Source organism: Schistocerca cancellata, chromosome 2, assembly GCF_023864275.1.
Source record: "Schistocerca cancellata isolate TAMUIC-IGC-003103 chromosome 2, iqSchCanc2.1, whole genome shotgun sequence".
NCBI classification, from domain to species: Eukaryota; Metazoa; Arthropoda; class Insecta; order Orthoptera; family Acrididae; genus Schistocerca; species Schistocerca cancellata.
Window position 1 is genome coordinate 52,996,017 of NC_064627.1, and position 13,242 is coordinate 53,009,258.

Here is a 13,242-nt window from a genome sequence, read left to right on the forward strand (position 1 = left end):
ACATTAAGACCGGCGTCGCAGAAGTGACAGATGATGCTGCAATGAGCCTATCTCCGGCACCATCATTTCGCAGCGGATAGCGTCTTCGACGGATGTAGTATGGAACAGCGGGGATGGCCAAATAAAAAAAGCTGTTACGATTTACACACACACACACACACACACGGCGCGCGCGGCTCCTCATGTTAGAAACAACAGCAGCCGGCAGCGGATTTCAGATGACGGGAGTTCTCTTTCTCCGCAAGCGAGCTGGGGGGCCAGGCTGCAGTGTTGCCAAACGGAAAGGCCGCAGAACTCCACGTGAACGCCAGATTACGGCTTAAATTAAAGTTCCAGCTAGAGAGCATGAGGAAGGAAGTACCACGAGATGGCGGGAAAAAAAGGACGAGAAGCGCACAGTTTCCACAAGCGACCAGTAATCAGCTTAGAATACCACAAGCATCTGTAAACGTATCGCGGGAACAGTGGAATATCACAAGCATCTGCATACTTATCGCGGAAACGGATGGCACGTGTCGCTTTCTGAAGAATCGTAAAACGAAGCCTGCGGAAAGGAATGCGGCTGACGCCAATAAATTCTGCAGGAAATGAAACTGCAGTAAATTTTTAAATTTTTAGTAAGACGTTAAGTTTTCTTGTAACGCTATTGTTACTGTCTAATGTAATTGTTCGAGATCACTAAAATTATTGCCGGCCGCGGTGGCCGTGCGGTTCTAGGCGCTCAGTCCGGAGCCGCGCGACTGCTACGGTCGCAGGTTCGAATCCTGCCTCGGGCATGGATGTGTGTGATGTCCTTAGGTTACTTAGGTTTAAGTAGTTCTAAGTTCTAGGGGACTGATGACAATAGATGTTAAGTCCCATAGCGCTCAGAGCCATTTGAACCATTTTGAACTAAAATTATTCATTAAAAATACCGCTGTACTTTCGTCGCTACACGTCTGTAAAGTAAGAAGATCGTTTGAGATCGTAATAAGTTCGGCGGCGCAACGAACCTAGGTCCCGTTCAGTAATAGCACCTCAAAACTGGGTGATTTTATCCGTGGAGCCGGTAATCATTTTCCGTTTAAAAGTGTGAGCACTGTCTTCAAATTGATATTTAACAACTCCAATCCAGGAAAAAAAAAATGTTTCTACTTGCTTGACAGCTGCAAGAAATAAAGGACTGATTTTAACACGTGGTCGATTGAAAGAAACGGCATTGGCTCATTTACACGCTAGCAAAACCAGTCTGCAGACGTGTTTTCTCAGTTGTAGTGCTAAGTGAAATAGTGAATGATTCCTGAATAAATAAATCGGTCGCTAGTGTAGCAATCCGAATAATGTTATGTTTCTAATAAAGTCTACAACGGGGATGGGCACCGGCAGAAAGAAACTCCGCTCTTCCCTCTGCTGAAAACGTGAGTTTTAAGGATGTAATTTGACATGGCACGAAAACGTTCAATGACGAGATTAATGGACAGAAATCCGCTACCACAGGAGGCTATTTTGTTTATCGCGAGCAATAAAAGGCGAATAGTGCGTTATGGTGTAGATGATAAATACATCGTTCAGCAAGTAGCGATCGAACCGTGATAGGCCAGATGTAACTTGGTGGATGTTAATACGAATCGCCGAAATGACATTACTACAAGGCAGAAATGTATTATATCGTTTAATTCGGTAGCTGCGTGATCAGCGCGGTGGATGTTAAGCAAGGGGGCCCGGGTTTGATTCTGGGTGGGGTCGGACGTTTTCTCCCCTATGGAACTGGGTATTGTGTTGTCCTTGCGATCGTATCAAGAGCTTGTTCACGGGGTTATGTTGTCAGTAATGATCTTAATACAATGCAGCACATGTATTTCAAATGGTCGACGAGGCAAATCGATACATCTGATTTCGGAGATCCCATCACTGAGTTCCGTAAATGATGTGCACCATGTCGAGAAGCAAATAAGGCCCATTTAAAACTATCACTGATACCAATACGGATTCTGATTGGTCGGAGCTAAACAATAGCCTATAACACGATTGTGAGAACGCAGCTGTTATCTACGATTGGGAGTCATAAACAGAATCAGAAGTAGCTTCATGTGTGCTGCAGATAATTGTTTTAGAATCTTTGTTGTTCATATTGAATGTTAATGACCTGAAAAGACAACATCAATAGTAAACTCACACTTTTTCTAGATGATGCAGTTATCTATAATGAAGTACTATAGTGCTGACTGGGTGTTGTGTGATGTCCTTAGGTTAGTTGGATTTAGGTAATTCTAAGTTCTAGGGGACTGATGACCATAGATGTTAAGTCCCATAGTGCTCAGAGCCATTCGAACCATTTTGAAGTAGTACAGAGAAAAAAATGCACAAATGTGCAGATCTTGATAAGATTTCGAAATAGCTCGAAGATTGGCAACTTGATTTAAATGTTCAGAGATGCAGAATTGTGAAATTTGTGAAAAACGCAGTACATCAATGAGTCACGTCGAAATCAGTGGTATCGTACAAATGTCTGGGTGTAGCAATCCCTGTATGGAAATTAAACTGAATGATCTCACAGCTTAAATCATTCGGTGAGGCAGGAAGTACGCTGATTATTGGCAAAGTAGTGGGAAAATGCAGTCAAGACTACACAGACGACTGCTTACAAACCACTAGCGCGTCCCATCTTGGAATATTGCTGACGTGGACAGTAGTAACAGGGGATACTGAACGTATGCTGAGAAGAGCGGCATGGAAGGTCATGGATTTGTTGAAAAGTCTGAACTATCGAACGCTCGAGAACAAATGCCACATACCCCGCGAAAGCCTACTTCAAACTTTCAAGAACCAATATTATATCAAGACTCTAGACATATTCTTCATCACTCATCACTCCCGCAAGGACCTCTGAGGCATCATTAAGTAATTACAACAAGCACAGATATATTGAAGTAGTTTTTTTTCCCGCGCTGCATACGCGATTGGAACCGGAGCAAACCGTTAAAACATATGGTGCAATGCTGAATACCCTCTGCCATCACATCGCAGTGGTTTGCAGAGTAGTAAATGCACAATAAATAATGTTTAACGCCTGTTTCTCCTTCAGTTTGTAGGGATTCCTTGATTCTCGTCTTGGAAGGCAACTTTGCACAAGAAGCAGAGCCCAGAATATTCGTTTAGTTTTATATTGCCATTGTATAAATCAGATTTCATCTGATATAAATTTTCTTATTTTGGGTCAAAAACACTTTTAAGAAGTAAATGTACTGAGACGTGGCTCTAGGAACACGAAGATCATTGCTGAACGTATGTATATCTTATCCGCTTTACGCAATACGCCTACTGTATTCTTTTCCAGAATAAGCAGTGTTCTGACTCTAGCAGTGCAAGATACAGTATGTGAAACAGTCTAACATTATTGATTGCTTGTAAACACAGCGAGAACTCTTAATTCCACAAGGAAATATGTCGAACAGAGCTTCAGGATATCTCTGAGGAAGTTACAATGGCAATACCGTACTTGCCGAGATGGGAAGTTTCTATCACTCGCGATTTGGAAAGTACTGTCGATTCACATTTTACAGAAAATATACGTGGTAGTGGGGTATTACAACATGCTGTCTAGAAAATTACAGACAGTATGATGAAAACAGCATTACGTTTCCGTTATCCTTTGTGTGTGCTTTTGGATAAGGTGGCAGTGCAACTTCTAGGATGTGAAATCCAGCCTACGAGAGCATTCAAAAGCACCGGTGACTTGCCTATAACGACACGACAGAAAGGGGATACCGAAAAGCAATGTGCTGCTTCATGCTTCTTGCAGCCGGTATCATGCAATAAAACTTCTGTACAGACATTACTCAACTGCCAATTACAAAGACAGTTTGAGCTGCAACATAGGACACTCTTCGATTCCTTAGATTTGTGTCTTCCACTGTAATAACTATCAAAAAATTTTTAAGCCTGCTTTACAACGTTGACTGTGAATTCAAATGGCTCTAAGCACTATGGGACTTAACATCTGAGGTCTTGAGTCCCTTGGATTTAGAACTACTTAAACCTAACTAACCTAAAGACATCACACACACCATGTCCGGGGTAGGATTCGAACCTGCGATCGTAGCAGCTGCGCGATTCCGGACTGAAGCGCCTAGAACCGCTCGGCCATATCGGCTGGCTGACTGTGAATATTTAACACATCTGTAATGAGGTATTTGGTATTTTGAGTGTACATCTACATGAACACTCTGGAACTGGCTCCACCCTCAAATAGTACGCGGGAAAAATTAACACCTAAATATTTCCCTGCAACCTCTGATCTCTCTCATCTGTATTGCAACGGTAATTGCTCTCTACGTAGGTGGGAGTCTACAAAATATCTTAGTACCCGGAGGCGAAAGCTTGAAATTTCGTGAAAAGATCTCGGCACAACGAAAAGTGCCTTCGTTTTAAAGTTCGTCACCCCATCTAGGCTATCCCATCGGTGACACTCTCTCCCCTATTTCACGAAAAACGAAAACGAATTGAACTGCCATTCTCTGAACTTGCTCGGTCAGTCTTATTCGGTGAGGGCCGCATACCGTGTGAAGAGGGAGGATGAGAAGCACAATAAGTGGTCTCTTTTTCGCAGCGTATTCCGTTCCGCCAATAACGTTATGTTTGATTCGCTGATTCGAATTGTAATCGCCAGATACTTTGAGGAATCTACAACGTTTAAATTTGTGTGCTTTATCACGTAACCGAAAATTAAAGTGTTTTTTTTTTTGTGTGTGCAGAACCTCACACGTTTTATTGTTTATGGTCAATTGACAGTTTTAGTGCAAAGCACATATCTCGTCTGAATCACAATTCGAAAAAATGTAGGGGATAATAATTGTAACAAAACTGCGACCGATTTTGCAGAAAACATATGGACGGGTCACGTGACGCGTCTCTGCGAATGCCTGGTGCGCACAACAGCGAAACGCGTTGGGGCAGTCTCCCTTTCTGTGTTGCCACATCATAGGCGCCTCGCTGCCGAGTGGCCTTCCTCTGGCAAAATTCTGTTGTTCGAGCACAGGCAGCCCTAGCGCTTTCTAATTACACCTCTACTGTACCGAGAAATCCAAGAAAATATTTACCACTGCCTCTGTTTCTACACATGAACCACGCAAATTTCTTCGAAGCTCTTGACGAAAGGTATCTCGCCTTGCAACAATCCTAGTAATTGTTCTTCCTATTCTATGCACGGGAAGGGCAACGAAAGAATGAATTTATGCCTTTGGAAGTCCTGTGCTTATTTCTTATTTATTATAGTGGTAGCTAGTTACTTTTTTCAGTCCGTTATTGTCATATAACAGAGTCATGAGATGTTCAATTGACTTTTTTTTAGAACATCTCATGACTGTATTACGATTGTACAGCATTGGTTGCCAATCATTAACAGAAAAATGATCGCAGGCCTCAGACGGGATTTTATGTCCTGTATATCATATAACATAGACATTGGTAGAGGCATGGCTCTATAAAACCCACTTACTTCTATTCGACCTAAATAAATTTTATATTGGACGCTTGGGATAGCACTACAAGAAAATGCATCGTTCACATTACTCGATCGTAAATCCATGTATTCAATTGGTTCCACTCTTGTGAAAAGTGAGAACTTAACAACCCTCTACCCATTTGCACAGTCTTTGGGAAAGCTCAACGACACCCGTTAATCAAGTACGATAAGGAATCTGAACGTCTCGACCCGTAACAATCATCGGTCATTTCGGATGTTTTGCAAAAATGTATTGCTTATCGACTCGCTGACATCTGCAAGTCACATCCAAATGCTTCGCAGATGCTTCACAAAATTCGGACTATTTCTGTAGCGTTCCACTTTCGAACAGCAAGCGGGACAATATGAACACCTAAATCTTTAATCTAGTGAAATTATCTGGTTCCAGAAATCTTATCAAGTCTCAAAAGTCTATTACCCGGATTCGAATCTCGGCCTTGGTGCAAACTTCCATTCGTCGCTTCAATCTGCATACACACATCACCTGATTTCTCGTTATTACGGTGTCATCTTGCCATTCGGAGGTAAAAGTATGTGACGGAAATTTCGTGAGAACATGTCATAGCAACGCTAATGATTAGTACGCTAGTGATTTAAGATAGGAATGGGCAAAGACGGGAATAAGGATCGGCCGTGACCTTTTTTTTAAAAAAAACAGTATTTCTCGCACCAGTTTAACAGCAAAAAAAAAAAAAAAAAAAAAAAAAAAGCTACCCTGAATCTGCTTGCCTGTCACAGCACTGTATCCTATAACGAAAACGTTGTATCACCTTGCAATCCGAAGCTTGTGTACTGCAGCACTAAAAGACAAACCACGGTCAGGTAAGCGGCAGATACGGGCGACTCGAAACCACAGCGACTTTTCGCACGCAAAATAATGAATTAACTGCCTCAATAGAACAGTAAATCGCTGGACTACCTACGCTGGCCAGAGATTATTCTTTGTTACTCTTAAATCCCTTATTGTCAGAGTAGAAACATATAACAGCGGAGAATAACAACGGAGCTTATACTTCATTTGTCTACGTTGACAAGCGCTCACGAAAACAACAATGGCGCTCTCTTGTGCAGCAGGTGCAAAAACAAAGATTACGCACAATATCGCTAGTTTCGAAAGGTAGTTTGTGAACAAAGGGAATTGTTTATAGATTTAGCTCACCCTGTATAAAAATATCTATACTTACAAACTGCGAAGCGTAAGCTCGACTTTCCTTGACAACAAACGTTCACTTTTTTGTAGGACCATTCACGCGGCTGTCGTAGTTCTCCCTCTAAGACGCGCTGTAGGTCGAAAATAACTCTCTGCTGGTGTCTGGCAGGCGTTCCTCGGTATCGGGTCACCGCAGCACGACACAACAACAGCACACACGCACACGCATCCCAGCTGCCTCTCGTCCAGGCCTCCCCACGCACGAACAAAAGCCGCACACGAGAGCTCCCGGCCGCAGTCCGCGATCCCTTCCTCTCGCACCGGAGGGAAACAGCTGACTGCGGAGCATCGGCGGCGCCGCACAGCGGTACCGCGCCACTGTGTCGCCAGCTGGCGGCCGTGCCTCGCAACATGCCCCTCCACCCTCCCTCCTCCCCCCCCCCCCCGCCGTGCCCGTAACACCAACATGCGCTATACCCACCACACTGCGGACGCCCGCTACAGCGCCGACGCTATCTCGCGCTGCGATACGGACTACCGCAAAGGGATGGATGCAGCCAGCAGGACCAACTCCATAAGTTTGGCCTCGCGAGAACCAGCACTCGTGAAGATAACCTAATAACAAATGATAGGTTTCTGGATATGCCCGTTTTCCGCAGCAAGTACACAGGATGATTGCCCACTCCATAGACAACATTTCGCAGGTTGTTCAGGGATATCTTGATGAGCATTTTAGTACAACGGACACCTAGTCTCATTATGGGAGTAATTCGAATTCCTTTGATTTCTTCACTACCCCCCCCCCCCCACCCCGCCTCCTTCCAAACTGAATTTTTGTGTCTGTATTAAACTGAAAATATCTGCACAGCAATGCAAATGTCGACGGTATGAGCTGTTGACAACACTAATGTCCACTTTACAAAATTATTATGGCTTTAGTAGCCACCTGTTGACGTACTACCTATTAGCTTTTGTCTCGAGAAGTGCGGTCGACATTTGTTACTTAAATTTAATGAAGTTTCGCCAGCACGAGTGGCTAGTATTGTCGCATATTCGCTCTCCATTGCTGGTGGCGGACTGGAGTCGACACCGGAGGCGAATTTGTACACTATCTGATCAAAAGTACCGGGTGATCAAAAAGTCAGAATAAATTCGAAAACTGAATAAATCACGGAATAATGTAGATTGAGAGGTACAAATTGACGCACATGCTTGGAATGACATGTGGTTTTATTAGAACCAAAAAAATACAATAGTTCAAAAAATGTCCGACAGATGGCGCTTCATCTGATAAGAATAGAAATAATTAGCATAACAAAGTAAGATAAAGTAGAGATCAAGTTCTTTACAGGAAATGCTCAGTATGTCCACCATCATTTCTCAACAATAGCTGTAGTCGAGGAATAATGTTGTGAACAGCACTGTAAAGCATGTCCGGAGTTATGGTGAGACATTGGCGTCGGATGTTATCTTTCAGCATCCCTAGAGATATCGGTCCATCACGATACACTTGCGACTTCAGGTAACCCCAAAGCCAATAATCGCACAGACTGACGTCTGGGGACCTGGGAGGCCAAGCATGACGAAAGTGGCGGCTGAGCACACGATCATCACCAAACGATGCGCGCAAGAGATCTTTGGTTCAAATGGCTCTGAGCACTATGGGACTTAACTTCTAAGGTCATCAGTCCCCTAGAACATAGAACTACTTAAACCTAACTAACCTAATGACATCACACACATCCAAGCCCGAGGCAGGATTCGAACCTGCGACCGTAGTGGTCACGCGGTTCCAGACTGTAGCGCCTTTAACCGCTTGGCCACACCGGCCGGCGCAAGAGATCTTTCACGCGTCTAGCAATATGGGGTGGAGCGCCATCCTGCATAAACATCGTACGTTCCAGCAGGTGTTTATCAGCCAGGCTGGGGGTGATGCGATTTTGTAACATATCGGCGTACCTCTCACCCGTCACGGTAGCAGTTACAAAACCAGAATCACGCATTTCCTCGAAGAAAAAAGGTCCGATAACGGTAGATGTGGTAAATCCAACCCATACTGTGACTTTCTCGTCGTGCATGGAGTTTCCACGACAGTTCTAGGATTTTCGGTAGCCCAAATTCTTCAGTTGTGGGCGTTGACAGACCCTCGGAGCGTGAAATGACCTTCGTCGGTCCACAACATGTACTCAACCAATCGTCATCTTCCGCTATCTTTTGAAACTCCCACACCGCAAATGCCCTCTGCTTCACTAAATCGCCAGGTAACAGTTCATGATGCCAATGGATTTTGTACGGATAGCATCGGAGGGTACGCCTCAGTGCCAACCAAACAGTAGTGTATGGAATGCCGGTGCGACGTGCGACTGCAGGAGCGCTGACTTCCCCGGGCATAGACGAACCCGCTACAGTCTCCATTTTTTCCTGAACTGCCTCAGCAGTATTACGCCTTGTGCTCAGTCGGCAACTACGAGGTCTATCGTCTAAACAACCCGTGGCTTCGAACTTCGAAATGATTCTCGCCACAGCAGCATTTGTCAACGGACCTTTACCCGTTCGAATCCCCTTCCTTAGGCGATAGGATTGTAACGCTGAACTAGCACATTCCCCATTCTGATAATACAGCTTCACTAAAAGCGCCTTTTCAGGTAACGTCAACATGCTGCGACTGCTGGCGCATCTGATTCTCTCTCTTTTTTTTTTCTTTATTGTGATTTCATTCCCCTGCTCCATATGGTCAGGGGAGGGCTGTCAGCGGCACAATCCGCCGCTCTTCAGCTGAGAGACATGTCAACTAAAACAAGAATAAAATGATACAGGCATAAGGAGATAAAAACGGGGAACAGAAAACAGAGTAAGGGGAGAAAATGGAGGTAAAAAGACATGGACATGTAGACGTTCATGGGGGACAGTTAAAAAAGTCACCAGAAAGTTAAAAAAACACAGTTGGCGATTCTTGAAACACAGAGAAGACACTGAATGCGCATGCACAGGTTGAAAGTTGGCCACAGTATTAAAAACACTTCGAAACAACACACTTAAAACCCACTTGGAACACACATGACGAAGATTAAAACTACCAGGTGGGACCTGCCGAGGGAAAGGTCAGAGAGGATGGAAAAGGAGGATAGAGCATGGGACAGCTGAGGAAGCGGCGGGATGAAGAGAGAAAGGGCAACCGGGGGTTAACGATGAGGCAGGAGACACGTGGGGCTGGAGAGGAAAAGGGAAGACAGGGCAGGAGGGATTCTCTCTCTCATTACAGCTCCTTTTATGCACGATTGTCATGCGCAGTCACTGACGTTTTGCTGTCCAGCGCCATCTGTCGGACATCTACGGAAGTCGGTGAAAATTTTAGAAATTTGTTGTAAGTTAGTCCTATGCGACCAAACTGCTGAGGTCATCGGTCCCTAAGCTACTTAATCTAACTTAAACTAACGTATGCTGAGGACAACACTCGTACCCATGCCCGAGAGAGGACTCGAACCTCTGACGGGGGGAGCCGCGCGAACCCTGCCAGCGCCTCAGACCGCACGGCTACGCCACGCTGCGAAATCACATGCAGGACAGAGAATCACGGAGGAGCTGGTGTTACGGCATGGGGGTGTTTTTCTAATTTTTGATGTGGTCCCGTTTTTACGCTTATTGGGGGAACGACAGGGTGACGCTCGATACAACCCGAAATTTTTTTATTACGGAATTCGAATGTATATACACTGAAGAATTATTCTCCAAAATATTATGCGCGAACTCCAAATGTAACGATTCTGTAAGCGTGTGAACCGGAACATGGACGACACTCCTGGGCGTAGACAACCGGTGTTCTGCCAAGCAAGCAACAAAGAGGTTAGTTGTTACGTGTTTATGCTTCTTAGGTTTTCCTGCCATTTCAGAAATGCGAATTTCTTCTCACATCTTTCGACACCAGGACATTTGTGAAGCAGGTTATTTTAAAAATAGTTTAAATTTACCCTAAGAGACATCGTACTCAAATGTTCACTTCGTAATTTTTAAGTAGCACAGCTCAATTTTGATATAAAGAAAAAGGAAACAATGTGAAAATGTTGTACCCGTAAGATAAAGCATAAATGTTCTTAAAATGATGCGCCAAGTTTTGATTTTTTTTTTAGTTGTGGGAAACTGGTGTTCTGTGACAGGATAGTTGGAAAACTAAAATTGCTGAACTGTATTGTATGTTTATTTTATTTATTTTAATAAAATTGAGTACCGGTGTCACTTAACAATAACAAATGGTTTTTATACGTACTTCTGTATAGCACCTCGTTTCTTTCTTGTATTAGTTTCGAATGATGAAAAAAGTCCCACGTAACTCAGATGCAGCGTTACATAAGGCAAATGTTGAACTAAAATCACATTTGAAGAAAACACTTTTAACAAAGACATTTGATGAATACATCAAAAAGAACCAACTGTGCAGTTGACTTGTGCCATGCTATTGTGGCAGCAACCATTCCCTTTCGAAGACTGGAAAATAGAATTTTCAGAGCTTTGTTTGAGAAGTACTGCCATCAGCCCTTTTTCATTTTCCTTATTTTTAATGAATAATAACATGCTCATATGTCAACACTATGTGTTTTACCTTATGTGTAGTTTTTCTGCAGAATAATTTGTGGGGCTTGTTTCAGGTTTTATAGAGCCTAAACGAGGTACTGAAAGAGCCTTATTTAGGCGCTTAAAATGCACACTTAATGGCCTAAAAATCCGCGGTCTGGTGGTCAATGTGAAGTGAAACGTCCCCTTAGAACAATTGTACATGACTGTGCTTGAGCTGACACACAATATTTTTTTAGCGCAACGCAATCTGACTTTCAAAAATCCCTACAAAAGAATGGCCCTGACTAACATTAGCCTATACCTTTCACAAATCACTTACCTCACCAAAAATCTTCGTTACTCGAACTACTGCAATACAGCGAGCGCCACTACTGCCAGCTAAATAAAAGATTCATACTACGGAAGGCACTAACTACAGATAGGCATAGTTAGCAAATGAAAGATTTTAATACAGAACAAACAATGTATTTACCTTAATAGTCATAATATATATAGCAGTTCATGACATCCAGTCTTACAAATTTCAAAACTCCGCCATTTCTCTCCCCACATCCACCACTGCTGGCGGCTCACCTCCAACTGCGCAACGCTACGCGCTGTTCACATCCAGCTGCCCAACACTACAATGGCAGACAACAATGCAAACTAGCCACAGACTGCACACAGCACAGCCAGTGATTTTCATACAGAGCGCTACGTGGCGTTACCAATAAGAAAATCTAAACAGCCTACTTACAGAAGGACATGGAGATGCTGCATATACACTCCTGGAAATTGAAATAAGAACACCGTGAATTCATTGTCCCAGGAAGGGGAAACTTTATTGACACATGCCTGGGGTCAGATACATCACATGATCACACTGACAGAACCACAGGCACATAGACACAGGCAACAGAGCATGCACAATGTCGGCACTAGTACAGTGTATATCCACCTTTCGCAGCAATGCAGGCTGCTATTCTCCCATGGAGACGATCGTAGAGATGTTGGATGTAGTCCTGTGGAACGGCTTGCCATGCCATTTCCACCTGGCGCCTCAGTTGGACCAGCGTTCGTGCTGGACGTGCAGACCGCGTGAGACGACGCTTCATCCAGTCCCAAACATGCTCAATGGGGGACAGATCCGGAGATCTTGCTGGCCATGGTAGTTGACTTACACCTTGTAGAGCACGTTGGGTGGCACGGGATACATGCGGACGTGCATTGTCCTGTTGGAACAGCAAGTTCCCTTGCCGGTCTAGGAATGGTAGAACGATGGGTTCGATGACGGTTTGGATGTACCGTGCACTATTCACTGTCCCCTCGACGATCACCAGTTGTGTACGGCCAGTGTAGGAGATCGCTCCCCACACCATGATGCCGGGTGTTGGCCCTGTGTGCCTCGGTCGTATGCAGTCCTGATTGTGGCGCTCACCTGCACGGCGCCAAACACGCATACGACTATCATTGGCACCAAGGCAGAAGCGACTCTCATCGCTGAAGACGACACGTCTCCATTCGTCCCTCCATTCACGCCTGTCGCGACACCACTGGAGGCGGGTTGCACGATGTTGGGGCGTGAGCGGAAGACGGCCTAACGGTGTGCGGGACCGTAGCCCAGCTTCATGGAGACGGTTGCGAATGGTCCTCGCCGATACCCCAGGAGCAACAGTGTCCCTAATTTGCTGGGAAGTGGCGGTGCGGTCCCCTACGGCACTGCGTAGGATCCTACGGTCTTGGCGTGCATCCGTGCGTCGCTGCGGTCCGGTCCCAGGTCGACGGGCACGTGCACCTTCCGCCGACCACTGGCGACAACATCGATGTACTGTGGAGACCTCACGCCCCACGTGTTGAGCAATTCGGCGGTACGTCCACCCGGCCTCCCGCATGCCCACTATACGCCCTCGCTCAAAGTCCGTCATCTGCACATACGGTTCACGTCCACGCTGTCGCGGCATGCTACCACTGTTAAAGACTGCGATAGAGCTCCGTATGCCACGGCAAACTGGCTGACACTGACGGCGGCGGTGCACAA

General features: G+C 45.0%; 1 protein-coding gene across 2 annotated transcripts in view; it reads right to left on the bottom strand.

The window, feature by feature from the left end:
• Positions 1 to 6,988, bottom strand: part of LOC126161328 (solute carrier organic anion transporter family member 5A1) — a 547,181-nt gene extending 540,193 nt beyond the window's left edge. For both annotated transcript variants that reach the window (XM_049917083.1, XM_049917082.1), the window contains exon 1: positions 6,688 to 6,988. The gene's annotated coding sequence lies outside the window, so the exon portion shown is untranslated. The remainder of the gene's footprint in view (positions 1 to 6,687) is intronic.
• Between the last annotated feature and the right edge of the window lie 6,254 nt (positions 6,989 to 13,242).